The sequence below is a fragment of the Myotis yumanensis genome, unplaced genomic scaffold (genome assembly GCF_028538775.1).
Source record: "Myotis yumanensis isolate MYYU_CA2020_CCGP unplaced genomic scaffold, mMyoYum1.0.hap1 SCAF_10, whole genome shotgun sequence".
Lineage (NCBI taxonomy): Eukaryota > Metazoa > Chordata > Mammalia > Chiroptera > Vespertilionidae > Myotis > Myotis yumanensis.
The window spans coordinates 78,452,242-78,466,327 of NW_027223761.1; the positions used below are offsets into that span (position 1 = coordinate 78,452,242).

The 14,086-nt window shown below is 38.1% G+C and overlaps 1 protein-coding gene across 1 annotated transcript in view; it reads left to right on the top strand.

Moving 5' to 3' along the window:
• The window catches only part of HTR3B (5-hydroxytryptamine receptor 3B), a 44,059-nt gene that overhangs the window by 13,969 nt on the left and 16,004 nt on the right, over positions 1 to 14,086 (top strand). The window lies entirely within an intron of this gene.

A 14,086-nucleotide genomic window follows, 5' to 3' on the forward strand; every position in this document is an offset into this window, starting at 1 on the left:
GTAATAGGTATTCCAACCCCGCCCTGTGGTTCACATTTCTTAGTGATAGTATTCCCTGAAAATTTAAAAAGAGAAAAAGGTGCTTTGGTGTTGAGTGTCTAAGGGGACTTATACCTAAGGTTTTTGCTAAGGCTGGTGGGAGAAGATTTGTTTATTAAAGCACGTCTTTCCTACCATAACTGAAAAATGAAAACTCAAACATGAGGGAATTCATGTGGGAATGAGAAAAAATCATGTGAATAAATGATGGTCTTGATGATTATTTTTGCTTCCTCTTTCTCCTTTTTTTTTAAAAAAACAACAACATATTTTTTATTGATTTCAGAGAGGAAGGGAGAGGGAGAGAGAGATAGAAACATCAATGATGAGTGAGAATCATTGATCAACTATCTCTTGCATGCCCCCCACTGCAACAGGAAATTGAACCGTGACCTCTGGGTTCATAGGTGGATGCTCAACCACTGAGCCACTCCAGCTTGGCTCTTTCTCCTTTTTCTTAATTACAAAGTCTTCAATACCAGTAGGTCCCAGATTTATTTTTCTCTTATTTTAATTTATGTTTTCAATACAGTTGACATTCAATATTAAATTATTTTCAAGTGTACACCATAGTGATTAGACATTCGTGTATCTTATGAAGTGATCCACCCTGATAAGTCTAGTACCCCTCTAGCACCATACATTGATTTATCTTATAAGCAGACTTTTATTGAGCTTGTTTTGTTAAAGTAGTTTAATGATTTTTTTTTCAATTTACTTCTAAAAACTATTTTTTTCTAATTGAAATATAAGATACATATATTGAAATGCATAGATCTTAAGTGTACAATTCAATGAGGTTTGATAACTGTGTGCACCCATATAATCCATACCTATCAATTATCAAACATTTTCATCACCCCAGAAAGATCCCTCATTTCCTTCCCAGTCAATCCCCATTCCCTCCATCCATAGAAACAACCACTATTCTGATTTCTTTCGTCATAGATTATTTTTGCCATATTTAGAACATCATATGAATGAAATTTTATTCATCTATTGCAGTGGTTTTCAACCTTCCTAATACTGCGACCCTTTAATACAGTTCCTCATGTTGTGGTGACCCCCAACCATAAAATTATTTTCATTGCTACTTCATAACTGTAATTTTGCTACTGTTATGAATCATAATGTAAACATCTGATATGCAGGATGTATTTTCTCTTTTTTTTTAATTAAATCTTTATTGTTCAGATTACATTTGTTCCTCTTTTCCCCCCCCCCCTATAAAGCTCCTCCTCCCAGTTCCCGCCCCACCCTCCGCCCTCACTCCCCACCCACTGTCCTCATCCATAGGTGCACGATTTCTGTCCAGTCTCTTCCCGCATCTCCCATTCCCCTTCCCCCCGCAAGAATAGTCAGTCCATTCCCTTTCTATGTCCCTGATTCATTGTAATCACCAGTTCATTCTGTACATCAGATTATTTATTCACTTGATTCTTAGATTCACTTGTTGATAGATGCATGTTTGTTGTTCACAATTTGTATCTTTACCTTTTTCTTCTTCCTCTTCTTAAAGGATACCTTTCAGCATTTCGTATAGTACTGATTTAGTGGTGATGAACTCCTTTAGCTTTTCCTTATCTGTGAAGCTCTTTATCTGACCTTCAATTCTGAATGATAGCTTTGCTGGATAAAGTACTCTTGGTTGTAGGTTCTTGGTATTCAGCACTTTGAATATTTCTTGCCATTCCCTTCTGGCCTGCAAAGTTTCTGTTGAGAAATCAGCTGACAGTCGTATGGGTATTCTCTTGTAGGTAATTGAGTCTCTTTCTCTTGCTGCTTTTAAGATTCTCTCTTTGTCTTTTGCTCTTGGCATTTTAATTATGATGTGTCTTGGTGTGGTCCTCTTTGGATTCCTTTTGTTTGGGGTTCTCTGCGCTTCTTGGACCTGTAAGTCCATTTCTTTCACCAGGTGGGGGAAGTTTTCTGCCATTATTTCTTCAAATAGGTTTTCAATATCTTGCTGTCTCTCATCTTCTGGCACCCCAATAATTCTGATATTAGTGTGCTTGAAGCTGTCCCAGAGACTCCTTACACTATCTTCATATTTTTGGATTCTTTTTTCATTTTGCTTTTCCAGTTGGGTGTTTTTTGCTTCTTCGCATTTCAAATCTTTGACTTGATTCTTGCGCTCCTCTGGTCTGCTATTGGGTGTCTGTATAATATTCTTTATTTCAGTCAGTGTATGCTTAATCTCTAGTTGGTTCTTTATCATAACATCGAGGGTCTCATTAGATTTCGTGAGGGTCTCATTACATTTCGTGAGGCTCTCAAGTTTATTGGCAGCTTGTAGCACATTATTGGAAGCCCTCAAAATTGCGTTTTTTAGCTCTATATCCTCCATTTCTGTCATGTTTTTTGTCTCCGCATTTTTTATGCTTTCTTGGTGCACCCCCTTGTGGTCTTTGTACGCAGTCTTGTTCTAGTTAAGCCTTGATTATTGTAGTTAATACTAGAGGGATTTGACCACCAGGCTGACTGGCTGTGAGAATCAGCTGTGTGGAAAACTTCTGTCCTCTGGGGAGGTGCTAATCTAGCCTTTGCCTGAGGCGATCCGGCAAATGGCTCTGCGCAGGGCTTGGGCAGGGCGGGGTCAACAGGGCAGGCGGAGAGAGCAGTTATGGCTGCTCTCAGTCCCGTTCCTAGAGGCTCTGCTTCTCAGAACCCCGGCAGCCGCTGCAAACCTCGGAGAGAAAGCTGCCCTCAGATTCCAACTGATGTCGGACAATCCCGCTTCTCCCGTCTGAGTCTGAGTCCCTAGAGACTCGCCCAGATCTGGAGCCCAGAGTCTGAGACTCACTCCTGACTGAAAATGACAACCGCACCCTCAGCCACCAGCCCGCTTTGCGCGTGCACCTCTGCACCTTTAAATTTTCCACACTGCGCCTCCTCTAAGCCTCGGCACGCTGCTGTCTTTCCTTCTAGTTGAAGCCTCTCTCCTCAGCCAGCCTTCCTGTGGTTCTGGGTGATGTCCGTTCCGTCTTTTAGTTGTATTTTTGAAGTGGTTGTTTGCGGCAGCAGTCTCCGGTGTTTACCTATGCCGCCGTCTTGGTCTTCTCCGCTCTGCAGGATGTATTTTCATTGTTACAAATTGAACATAATTAAAGCATAGTGATTAATCGCAAAAACAATATGTAATTATATATGTGTTTTCCGATGGTCTTAGGTGACCCCTGTGAAAGGGTCTTTCGACCCCCAGAGGGGTCTCGACCCACAGGTTGAGAACCACTGATCTATTGTGTCTGGATTTTTCCCTGAGTGTAATGTTTTTGAGGTTTACTCATGTTGTTGTTAAGCAGTATTTGGCTATGGCTATACCATGATTTATGTATGTACTCTTCTGTTGATAAGCATTTAGGTTGTGTCCAGTTTTAGGATATTATTAATGAAGCTGATATGAACATTCTTGTACACGTCTTTTGCGTTCAAATGTTTTCATTTCTCTTAGGTAAAACCTAGAAGTGGAATAACTGAGAAGCTGCCAGGCTGATTTACAGAATGGTTGTCATTTTACTCTCCGACCAGTCAGCACTGAGAGTTCTCATTGCTCCACATCCTCATCAACATTTGATACTATCAACTTTTAACTTTTAGCTACTCTGGTAGGGTGTGGTGGTATATTATTGTGGTTTTACTTTACATTTCCTTGGCGGCTGATTTGGGGCTCTTTTTCATGTGCTTATTGGCTACTTACATAGCTTCTTTGTAAAGTATCTATTTAATTATTTTCCTTATTTTTATTTGGCTATTGGTCTTTTTATTATAGACTAGAGGCCTGGTACATGGATTCAGGTACCAGTGGGGTCCTTTGGCCTCGCCTGTAAGGATCAGGTCACAACCAGCTCTCCGACATCCCCTGAGGGGTCTTGGATTGTGAGAGGATGCAGGCCAGGCCGAGGGACTCCACCAGCACATGATGGGGGCTGGGGAGAGACTGCAGGAGGGCTCCAGGACATGTCCAGCCATCACGCTCAGTCAGGATTGGCCAGACCTCAGCAGCAAGTAACCTACCATTTGGAGTGTCTGCCCCCTAGTGGTCAGTGCATGTCATAGTGACTGGTCGAAAGGTCAAACAAACAGTTGGACACTTAGCATATTAGGCTTTTATCATGTAGGATTTATTGGAGTTGTTTACATATTCTGGACACAAGTTCTTTGTCATATATGTACTGTGAATGTTTAGTCCCAGTCCGCAGCACATTGACTCATCCCTTAATGGGTCTTATGACAAACAGAAATTTTTAATTTAGTGAAGCCTATTTCTATCAATTATTTATTTATGGTTAGTGCTTTCAGGTACCAAGAAACCTTTGTTACTCCAAATTCATGAAAATATTTTCTTCCAGAAGGTTTATAGTTTTTAGCTCCTTAGATTTAGTTCTATGATCTATTGAGAATTAATTTTTGTGATGCTATGAGGTATGGGTCAAGGTTTTTGATGTTGTTTTTGTGAGGGTTTTTTGTTTTGTATTTCTCTTGAAATAAGATAATATAAGTCCTTGGATTTTGTTCTTTGTTTTTAAGATAGTTTGGCTCTTATGACATTAGTATTTCTTCATACATTTTATAGTCATCTTGTCTAACATTCTCTCTCTCTCTCTCTCTCTCTCTCTCTATATATATATATATATATATATATGATAAAGTTTATTTAGAAAGTTTCAGAGGTAGAAAAGGTGAGCCAGCTGGGCTGTGTGGCCTCAGGAAACAAGTTATAGAGGCAAAGGAAGGACCTTTGAAGCTTAAGAAAAAGAAAGGCAGACAGAAGGAGCCTGGGGAAGGAGAAAGGTGTGGGTGTGCTTCAGAGAGAAGCCGCCATCCATTTCTATTTAAACATTAAAAAAACACACACCCTGCTTAGAGTTTGTTTAAAATGATGTGGGATCTACAAAGATATTTAAGGAAGGATTGATTTTTTCCATTGATTTTTAAAGGACGGGGAGAGACAAAGACACACACACACACACACACACACACACACACACACACACACACACGATGTGAGAGAGAGAGACATCGATTGGTTGCCTCCTGCATACATTCTAACCAGGGATTGAAGCCACAACTGGGGTATGTGCCCTGAGCAGAATCGAACTGCCACCTTGTGGTGTATGGAACGATGCTCCAACCAACCAGCCTGGGTTATGATATTGCTTTTTTATTCTTTTAGTGTCCATGGTGATATTGTCTTTTACATTTCTCATATGAGTAATTTGTGTTTTCTCTTATTTTTCTTTGGCCAGTATTTCCAAAGGTTTATCAATTTTTATTTATTTTTTTCATTGATATCTGCTCATATCTTTTTTTCTTTTGCATTTAATTTTTCTTCATCTAGTTGTTTTTAAAGTAGAAACTTATTGATTTTGATCCTTTTTCTTTTCTAATTTTGCATTGAAAGTTATAATTTTCCCTCTAACCACTTCTTTTGTTGCATCTTACAAAATTTTGAAACATTTAGAACTGAGGTATAAATTACACAAAGTGAAATTCATCTTTCTTAAGCAAATCTCTTCCTTCTTTCCTCAGTCTCTGGAAGTGACTGAGCTGTTTTTCTCATTATAATGTTGCCTTTCCAGAATGCTGTATAAATTAAATCATACGGCATTTTCCACTTTGTTTTTGGCTTCTTTCACTTAGCATAATGCTATTGAGATTCGTCCATGTTGTGTTGTTGCATATATCAACGGTAGTATTCCACTGTACAGATGTACTGCGATTTGTTTATCTATTTAACAGTTGTTGGATATGTGGGCTGCTTCCAACTTGTGCCTATTATGAATATAGCCACTATAAACATTTGCATATGTTTTCACTTCTGTTAGATAAATACTTAGGTATGGGATTGCTGCCTTGTATGATAAGTCTATATTTAACTGCATAAAGGTCTGCTAACTGTTTTCCAAAGTGACTGTATCATTTTACAATCCACCTGCAATGTATTAGAGTTTCAGTTCCTCACATGATGACCAGCATTTGATGTTGTCAGTCTTTTAACATTTTAGCGGTTCTGGTAGATTTGTAGTGGTGGCTCATGTGGTTTTTAACTTTCATTTGACTACAGACTAATGATATTGAGCATCTTTTTGTGAGCTAATTTGCCAATTGTGTGTTTTGGTGGGTAAAGTATTTGTTAAAATCTTTTACCCATTTTTAAAATAGGGTTGCTTATTATCTTATTGAGTTACAAGCATTGTTTACATGTACTTTGGGTCTATTTCTGTCCTGTATTCTGTACAACTGTTCAATATGTTCCTCCTTACACTAGTACACTGTCAATTACCGTAGCATTCCAGAAATCGTAAAATCAGGTAATGTGTCTTACAACCTTGTTCTTCTGTTTCAAAACTCTTTTGACTCTTCTACATCCTTTGTATTTCCATATAAACTTTAGAATCAATTCATCAATTTCTAGTGGAAAGAAACCTGATAGAATTTCTATTGGGATTACATTAAATCTACAGATCAATTTGAGGGGAATTGACATCTTAATAGTCTTCAATCCATGAATACAGTGGACTAGTATCTCATTTGTTTATTTCTTCTTTGATTTCTCCTGGTAATATTTTGTAGTTTTCAGTGTTTTGTACATATTTGATTAAGTTTATTCATAAGTAGTTTATATTTTTAATGCTATTATGGATGGTATTTTAAACGGAGTCTCCATTTGTTGCTAGCATACAAACAAAACAAAACAAAACAAAAAAAACCCAACAATTGATTTGTACATTTTGGCCTTGGATCTTATGATTCTACCATCTCTTATTAGTTTCAGAGGCTTTTTTGGTAGATGCTTTCAGATTGTCTATGTAGAAGACCATGTTGTCTGTGAATAGAGATAGTTTTACTTCTTTATTTCTGCTTTTTAAACCTTTCCTTTTATTATTGCCTATTGCATTGGCTTGAACTTTCAGTACAGTGCTGAATAAAAGGATATACTGTTCTATAAATATCAATTTAATAAATATGTTTGATAGCATTGTTAAAGTCTCTTCTAACTTTTAAAAAATTTTGTTGTTGTTCCATTAATTTTATAGTGAGGAACGTTAAAATCTCCAGCCCTAATTGTGGTTTGTCTATTGTCTGCTCGGTCCGTGGGTGCATACACATATAGGGTTTCATCTATTCTTGACGAACAGACCCTTTGATCATTATGAAATGCCCCTCTTCATCTCTGGTAATATTCATTTTTCTTCAAGTTTTTCTTATGCTAACTTTTGCATGGTATATACAGGGATAGGCAAAATTAGGTTTACAGTTGTGAGTACATGAAGCACAGAGTTAATAAAGCTATTGTAATAATCATAATCTGCATGTCTTTTTCCATATGAACAACTGAAAACCTACTTTTGCCCCACCATGTATATTGCCATTCTTTTATTTTCAGTCTTGCTGTGTCATATTCGAAGTCATTTCTTGGTGACAGCATGTAGTGGGTCTTGATTTTTTCCCAACTTTTTATTTTGAAATAATTATAAATTTATAGGAAGTTGTAAATCAATTTACAGGGAGGTTTCGTGCATCCTTCACCCAATGTCTCCCAATAGTAACATCTTGCATTAATATAGTACAGTGTCAATACTAGAAAAATAACATTTGTGCAATCCACAGAGCTCATTCAGGTTTCTCCAGTTTTACATGTATTCAAATTGGTGTGTGTGCTTCTACGTAATTTTATCATAGTGTAGTCACCATCACCACCACTTCAAGCTATGCCGTCGCCACCACAGGGCTTCCTGGTACTGCTCCTTCCCAGCCCCGGCCCTTTCTCCTCCCAATCCTTAACCACTGGCAACCAGTCAATATTTTCTCTCTTTATAACTATATTTTCAAGTTATAAAGAGTTATAACTATATTATAATGGAACCACTCAGTATGTAACCTTCAAGACTGAGTTTGTTCATTCAGTCTAATTCCCTTACTGTTCTTCGAAGCTGTTGTGCGTATCAATAGTTCATTCCTGTAACTAAGCAGTAGTCCAGGGTATTGCTTTTTTAAACCGTCAATCTATGCATTTTTATTGAAGTGTTTCACCCATTTACCAATGCCATCTTGTTATTTGTTTTCTAGTTGTCCCATCTGTTTTGTTTTATGTTCTTCTTTTTCTCATATTCAACCTTATTTTAGGTAAATTTAAAAATTTTTTTTTTAATATTTTAATAATTTTTATTTCTTAAAGTATTACAAAGAGTATTACATATGTCTCCTTTTTTCCCCCCCTTGACATTCCCCCGGCCCCTATCCCCCGCCCCCCCCCGCCCCGTGTCTTGTGTCCATTGGTTAATCTTATATGCATGCATATAAGTCCTTCAGTTGGTCTCTTAATCCCCCCCCCCCCAACCCTTCCCAGGCTTCCCACTGTAGTTTAACATTCTGTTCAATGTTGCTCTGCTTCTGTATCTACCCCTGTTCATCAGTCCATACTGGTCCCCTTTATTTGTCCCAACCTCACTGGAGTAGTCTCAACCTCACCAGGGCCGTCTGAGCCTCACCAGGGCCGTTTCAACCTCACCGGGGTCGTCCCTACCTCACGGGGGCCGTTTCAACCTCACCGGGGTCGTCCCTACCTCACGGGGGCCGTTTCGACCTGACCGGGGTTGTCAAATTTAAAAATTTTAATATTCAATTTTAGTTCTTCTATTGGCCTTTTAGTACTCTTCTTTATATTGTTTTATTTTCCAATGTTGGCTTACAGAGTTCCAGATCCATTATTCACTTAATATAATGTACTTAGAATTAATGTTATTACATTTCACATAAAATGTACAAGACTTACAGCAGTAAAATTCCATTTACCTGCTCCCCATCCTTGGTACTACTTTTGCCCTCAATTTTACATTTACATACATAATATGCCTCACAATTCAGTGTTATTGTTTTAATGTACTTATATTGAATTAAGTTAAAATAACAATAATTCCTCTTTAAATTATTTTAATGGAAGTGTTTTTCTCTCTTTTCTTTAAATTTTATTTTTCAATTACAGTTTACATTCAATGTCATTTTGTATTAGTTTCAGGTGTAACAGCATAGTGGTTAGACAACCATATACTTTACAAAGAGGTCCTCCCAATATTTCAAATACCCACCTGACACCATACATAGTTATTACAATATTAATGACTATATTCCCTATGTTGTACTCTACAACCCTGTGACTATTCCCTAACTACCAATTTGTTCTTCTCAGTCCCTTCACCTTTTTTACCCAGTCCCCCCAACAGCCTTCCTCCCCTTAGGCAACCATCAGTCTGTTCTCTATGAGTCTTTTTATGTTCTGCTTGTTCGTTTATTTTGCTCTTTAGATTCCACATATGAGTTAAATCATATGGTATTTGTCTTTCTCTGTCTGACTTATTTCACTTAGCATAATGCCCTCTAGGTCAACCCACTTGTCTACTGATGGGCACTTAGGTTGCTTCCCTATCTTGGCTATTGTAAATAATGCTACAATGAACATATGGCATATATTTGCATATATTCTTTCAAATTAGTGTTTGGGGCCTCTTTGGCTATATACCCAGGAGTGGAAACACTGGATCATAAGGCAGTTCCATATTTAAGCTTTTGAGGAACCCATGGAGGTGGTTTCTAGGTAAATATCTGACTGCTATGCTATGCATTACAGACTCTGATTTTCTGATTAAGAATTAGACATTGCAATTGATAAAAATAATTTGAAACTAAAAGTATAATGGATATGTTATAACAGGGTTTAAATGATTATTTTTGTCTGATGCAAGTTATTATAGAATATTTTCCTCCAGCTTATATCCCCTGTAGTCATTATTTCTTTACAAACAGGAAAGCTAAACTAATAAAAAAAATCCCCCTTTTAGCAACCAATTTTACTTTTCCTAGCTTTATTTTCTCATTCACACTAGTGAAAGTACTGGATCTAAGATCCTAGAAAATGTTGTTTAATTAAATGCCAGGAAACACCCACCTCTGCTCCAAAAGGCCTCCTGTTACACAAACTCCAACAGAAAACTTCTTTAAATCTCTTTCCTAATTGGATATTGAGTTAGAATTTTGGAAACAATTTCCTGGGGCTATATCCTTACCTACTTGAGAAATATTAGTCCTTGCTGCTTAGTTGTCAGTGGGTTATTATCAGACACCATACAATGAAAAAAGCATGATTTGAATAGACACATGATGTGAACCATGTGATGTGAAACCTCGGGGCAGAGGAATAACCAGCCTTGAGTAGGGGATTAAGTACCTTCTAGATCTCTCTTCCTCCTACTTTTTAAATTGATTCATATAGAGTAAAATTGCTCAGACTTTCCTTTAGAGGCTTTTTGGAGGTAAATATAGAAAAGGAGAATGGTTTTTACATAAATACCCAACGCCGCTGTGCTCACCAGCTGTCAGCCCAGCTTCTGGCTGAGCAGTGCTCCCCCTGTAGGAGCACACTGACCACCAGGGGCAGGTCCTGTGTTGAGCATCTGCCCCCTGATGGTCAGTGTGCATCATAGTGACCAGTCATTCCGCTGTTCAGTCGATTTGCATATTAGCCTTTTATTATATAGGATTTCCCCTTAGAACAAACATATCAAATTGAAAACTTTTACGTAACTCTTTCTTCCTACCTTAATAAGAAAAATGAAATCAGATTCCTTATGGCAACTAAGGAGAACACCATTATTTTTTCAAAGGTGTGTTTTTCTCCACTGTTGTGGAATATATTAATTTTTTACTAGAATAGTTAGACATATCATATTATTGGGCATGGTAATCTTCCCTTATATCCCTTTCCTCTATTTTTATCCCTATCTGCTGTCTTAGCTTTATCATCTACATGTGCTCAAGACTACATTGCAACTGAACCCCTTGTTGTTTCCTGTTTGTATGCCATTCATTCTGCTATTTTCTCCACGAAATGTCTTCTTTTCATTCTCCATCTGCAGAATAGTATAGTCCTTCAAATCTTAGCACCTAGTGTAATTTCCCCTCAATTCTCCAAGCTGACAGCAGTGTCTCCTTTCTTTAAATCCACTGAAGTCTGTGTATTTCTCAATGCACATAGTTGTTAAAATGTCACATACCCTAATTTATTAATAAACTACTTGAGGGAAGGACTTTCTTACTCATATTTCCCCCAATATGCAACACTATATCTTTTTTAAAATTTAAATATATTTGTATTGATTTCAGAGAGGATGGGGGAGGGAGAGAGAGAGAGAGAGAAACATCAATGATGAGAGAGAATCACTGATCACTGCCTCTTGCATGCCCCCCACCAGGGATCAAGCCCACAGCCTGGGCATGTGCCCTTACTGGTAATGGAATCCATGACCTCCAGGTTCATAGGTTGACGCTCAACCACTGAGCCACACCTGCCAGGCAACACAATATATCTTACTTCAAAGATAGTGGATAGATGTTTGCCTAAAAAACTAATTAATTACAATGTATAACTACAAATTCTAGGATTGCTTTCATGACTAATATGCTTGGCAAATGTCTTTATGACATTCAGTTGGGCTCAACCTAAAGTTCATTCCAGAGTCAAGGCCAGGTTTGAAGGACTTGATCAGATTACGCACAGATTCAGCTCAAACAAGGACACTCCCAACGTGAACAGATAACTTGTTGGATGCATCTGCCGGCAGCTGAACTGCTGTCAACTTTTGTTCGGAGAAAGAGCTTCCAGCCCGGTTTTCATCATAACACCTCGCTTTCATTATAATGTTCTTCCTCTTGTTCTGTTTCTATGAAAGATTACAGACTCATCTTAGAATTTCTGGGTATTATGAGTACCTTAGGGAAATCTGATTATAGAGATAATCTACTCAACAGTGAAAAGTTTCCATTTGTTTCTATTGAGTTTTGTCAATTCAGAATCCCAGATACCTTTGTATTCCAGTACACTGAGTAGAGCCTCCCAGCCAGACGCTGAGGCATCTGTTTCTATAGTCTTCGGGACTGGGAAAGAGAAATAAGAATGTGAGGGAATTATCTATATATTTGCTAACCACCAATTTAGATCTAAATAGACTCCCTCTGTTAGGAAGACTAATGAATTCCAATTCTCTGAAATATCCTCTGCTTTTAACAAGCAAGATGGAAGTTATCTGAAGAGAAAGAGAGAGAGAGAGACAGAGGGAAAAGCTGTGAATAATGCCACTAGAGAACCAATTATGTTCACCAGCTGGCATTGAGAAACTTGTTTCCTTTGACAAAAAAGATTTCAGTTTCAGCCTCAGACTCCTTTTTGACATTGTGTTCTTTAGGGCTGAATGACGAATCCTCCCACACACCCCCAGAAGATGTTAGAGAAGAAATTCTGAACACTAGTATTATATATCATATGACAAAGCAATGGGTAAGCAGAGAAAAATGAGCTAAGGTTTCAACATGGTACTTAATAAGAATCAACCAGAAATAAAAAGTAAAGTGAAAACCATAGAGACCTTCTCCCAGCTACATGACTCAGTCAACAAGATTCCTGACTTGGCATGGCGGTGATAAAGAAACTGCTGAAGGCATTTCCTAGATGTAGAAGTGTATTTGTGGTAAAAGAGTAGTTAAGAGCTGTATTTCTCAGTGAAATGAACTGCACTTGGACTTGCTTTTTCCCCTGTTAGTGGGGAACCCTTGTTGATTGCAACTAAGCCTAGAGGCTTTTGTGCTTTCCTGGGTGAGACATGACTAATTTCAGGGTCTCTCAGCTGGTAAGACTGGAAGGAAGTGGAGTCACGTAACCTTGAGCTCTCCACAGAGGGCTTTTTTTTTTTTTTTACTACCAGGCCCCATGCATTGCTGATCTTGGCTGGGCATCCCCTCTGTTTCTCCTCCGAGCTGTTCCTTGTGGAAAACCTTGTGAATTCAGTTTTTTCACTTTGTATACTACTTTATAACCAGCCTTTTCCAAGTATCCATTTGGAAGTCCACAAAAATCTGTACAGCAAGTTCACTCAGGCTAGACCCTGTCAAGACCCATAAAACAGGGCTACCACATATCTGCTCACAATCCTTTCTTCTTTCTCAAGATGCCTAAAAATGCCTATTCATTAGCAACTTGCTTTCTTGATTGCATAAAGGGGGAGCTTTAATCTAAAAAGTTCATTGTTTCTCTTCCAAATGATGCCATCCTGTGCATGTCTGTATAGCCTGTGTACTGCACAATTCCAGGTACACCACCTGCATGGACTAAACAGCAATGGTATCTCCCTATCACCTACCAAACATAGACTGAAGAGAGTAGTGGTCTTGACCTGTGTACAAAAATTATACATTTTTGATGTGGTTGGATAATTTAATACATCCTGTTCTAGGAGGAAAATTGAGTTGCTATTTGCTTTTTGACACCAGTCCCCCAAACTCTATTATTTCAATAAAATTTGATATTTTACTAAATACTACACAAATACAAAGGATATCTAAATAACTTCTCAGCTCTGAACCTAAATCATCAAGGGAAACATTTTACACATTTTATTTCACATCTTCTGCTTGACTTTTCCATTTCTCTTTTTCTTGTTCTAAGAATGCAGTTTTTATACATGGATTAGTCAATCAGACTGCTGTAACAAATATCATAGACTGGGTGGCTTAAACAACAGGAGGCTGGGAAGTCCCAAGATCAAAATTCTAACCAATTTTGTTCCTGGTTAGAGTTGTCTTCCCAGCTTGTAGATGGCTGCCTTATCACTGTGTCCTCATGTGGAGGAGAGAGAGATCTTACTCTCTTTCTCTTCTTCTAAAGCCACCAATCTTATTGGGTTAGGGTCTTATCCTATGACCTTATTTAACCTCATTACCTCCTAAAGCCCTATCTCCAAATAGTCACAGGAACTTTGGAGGGACACAATTTGGTCTATAGTAGTGACGTTGATCATCTTCTCATGTGCTTATTAGCCATTTGTATAGTCACGTGCTGCATAACAATCTTCTGGTCAATGATGGACTGCATGGATGGTGGTGGTCCCATCCTATATAATAAAAATGTAATATGCAAATGGTCATTACACATAACAACTAGATCACGGATCAGTAGGAGGGTGGGGCAGTGAGCTACAAGCGGGCGGCAGAGAGCTAC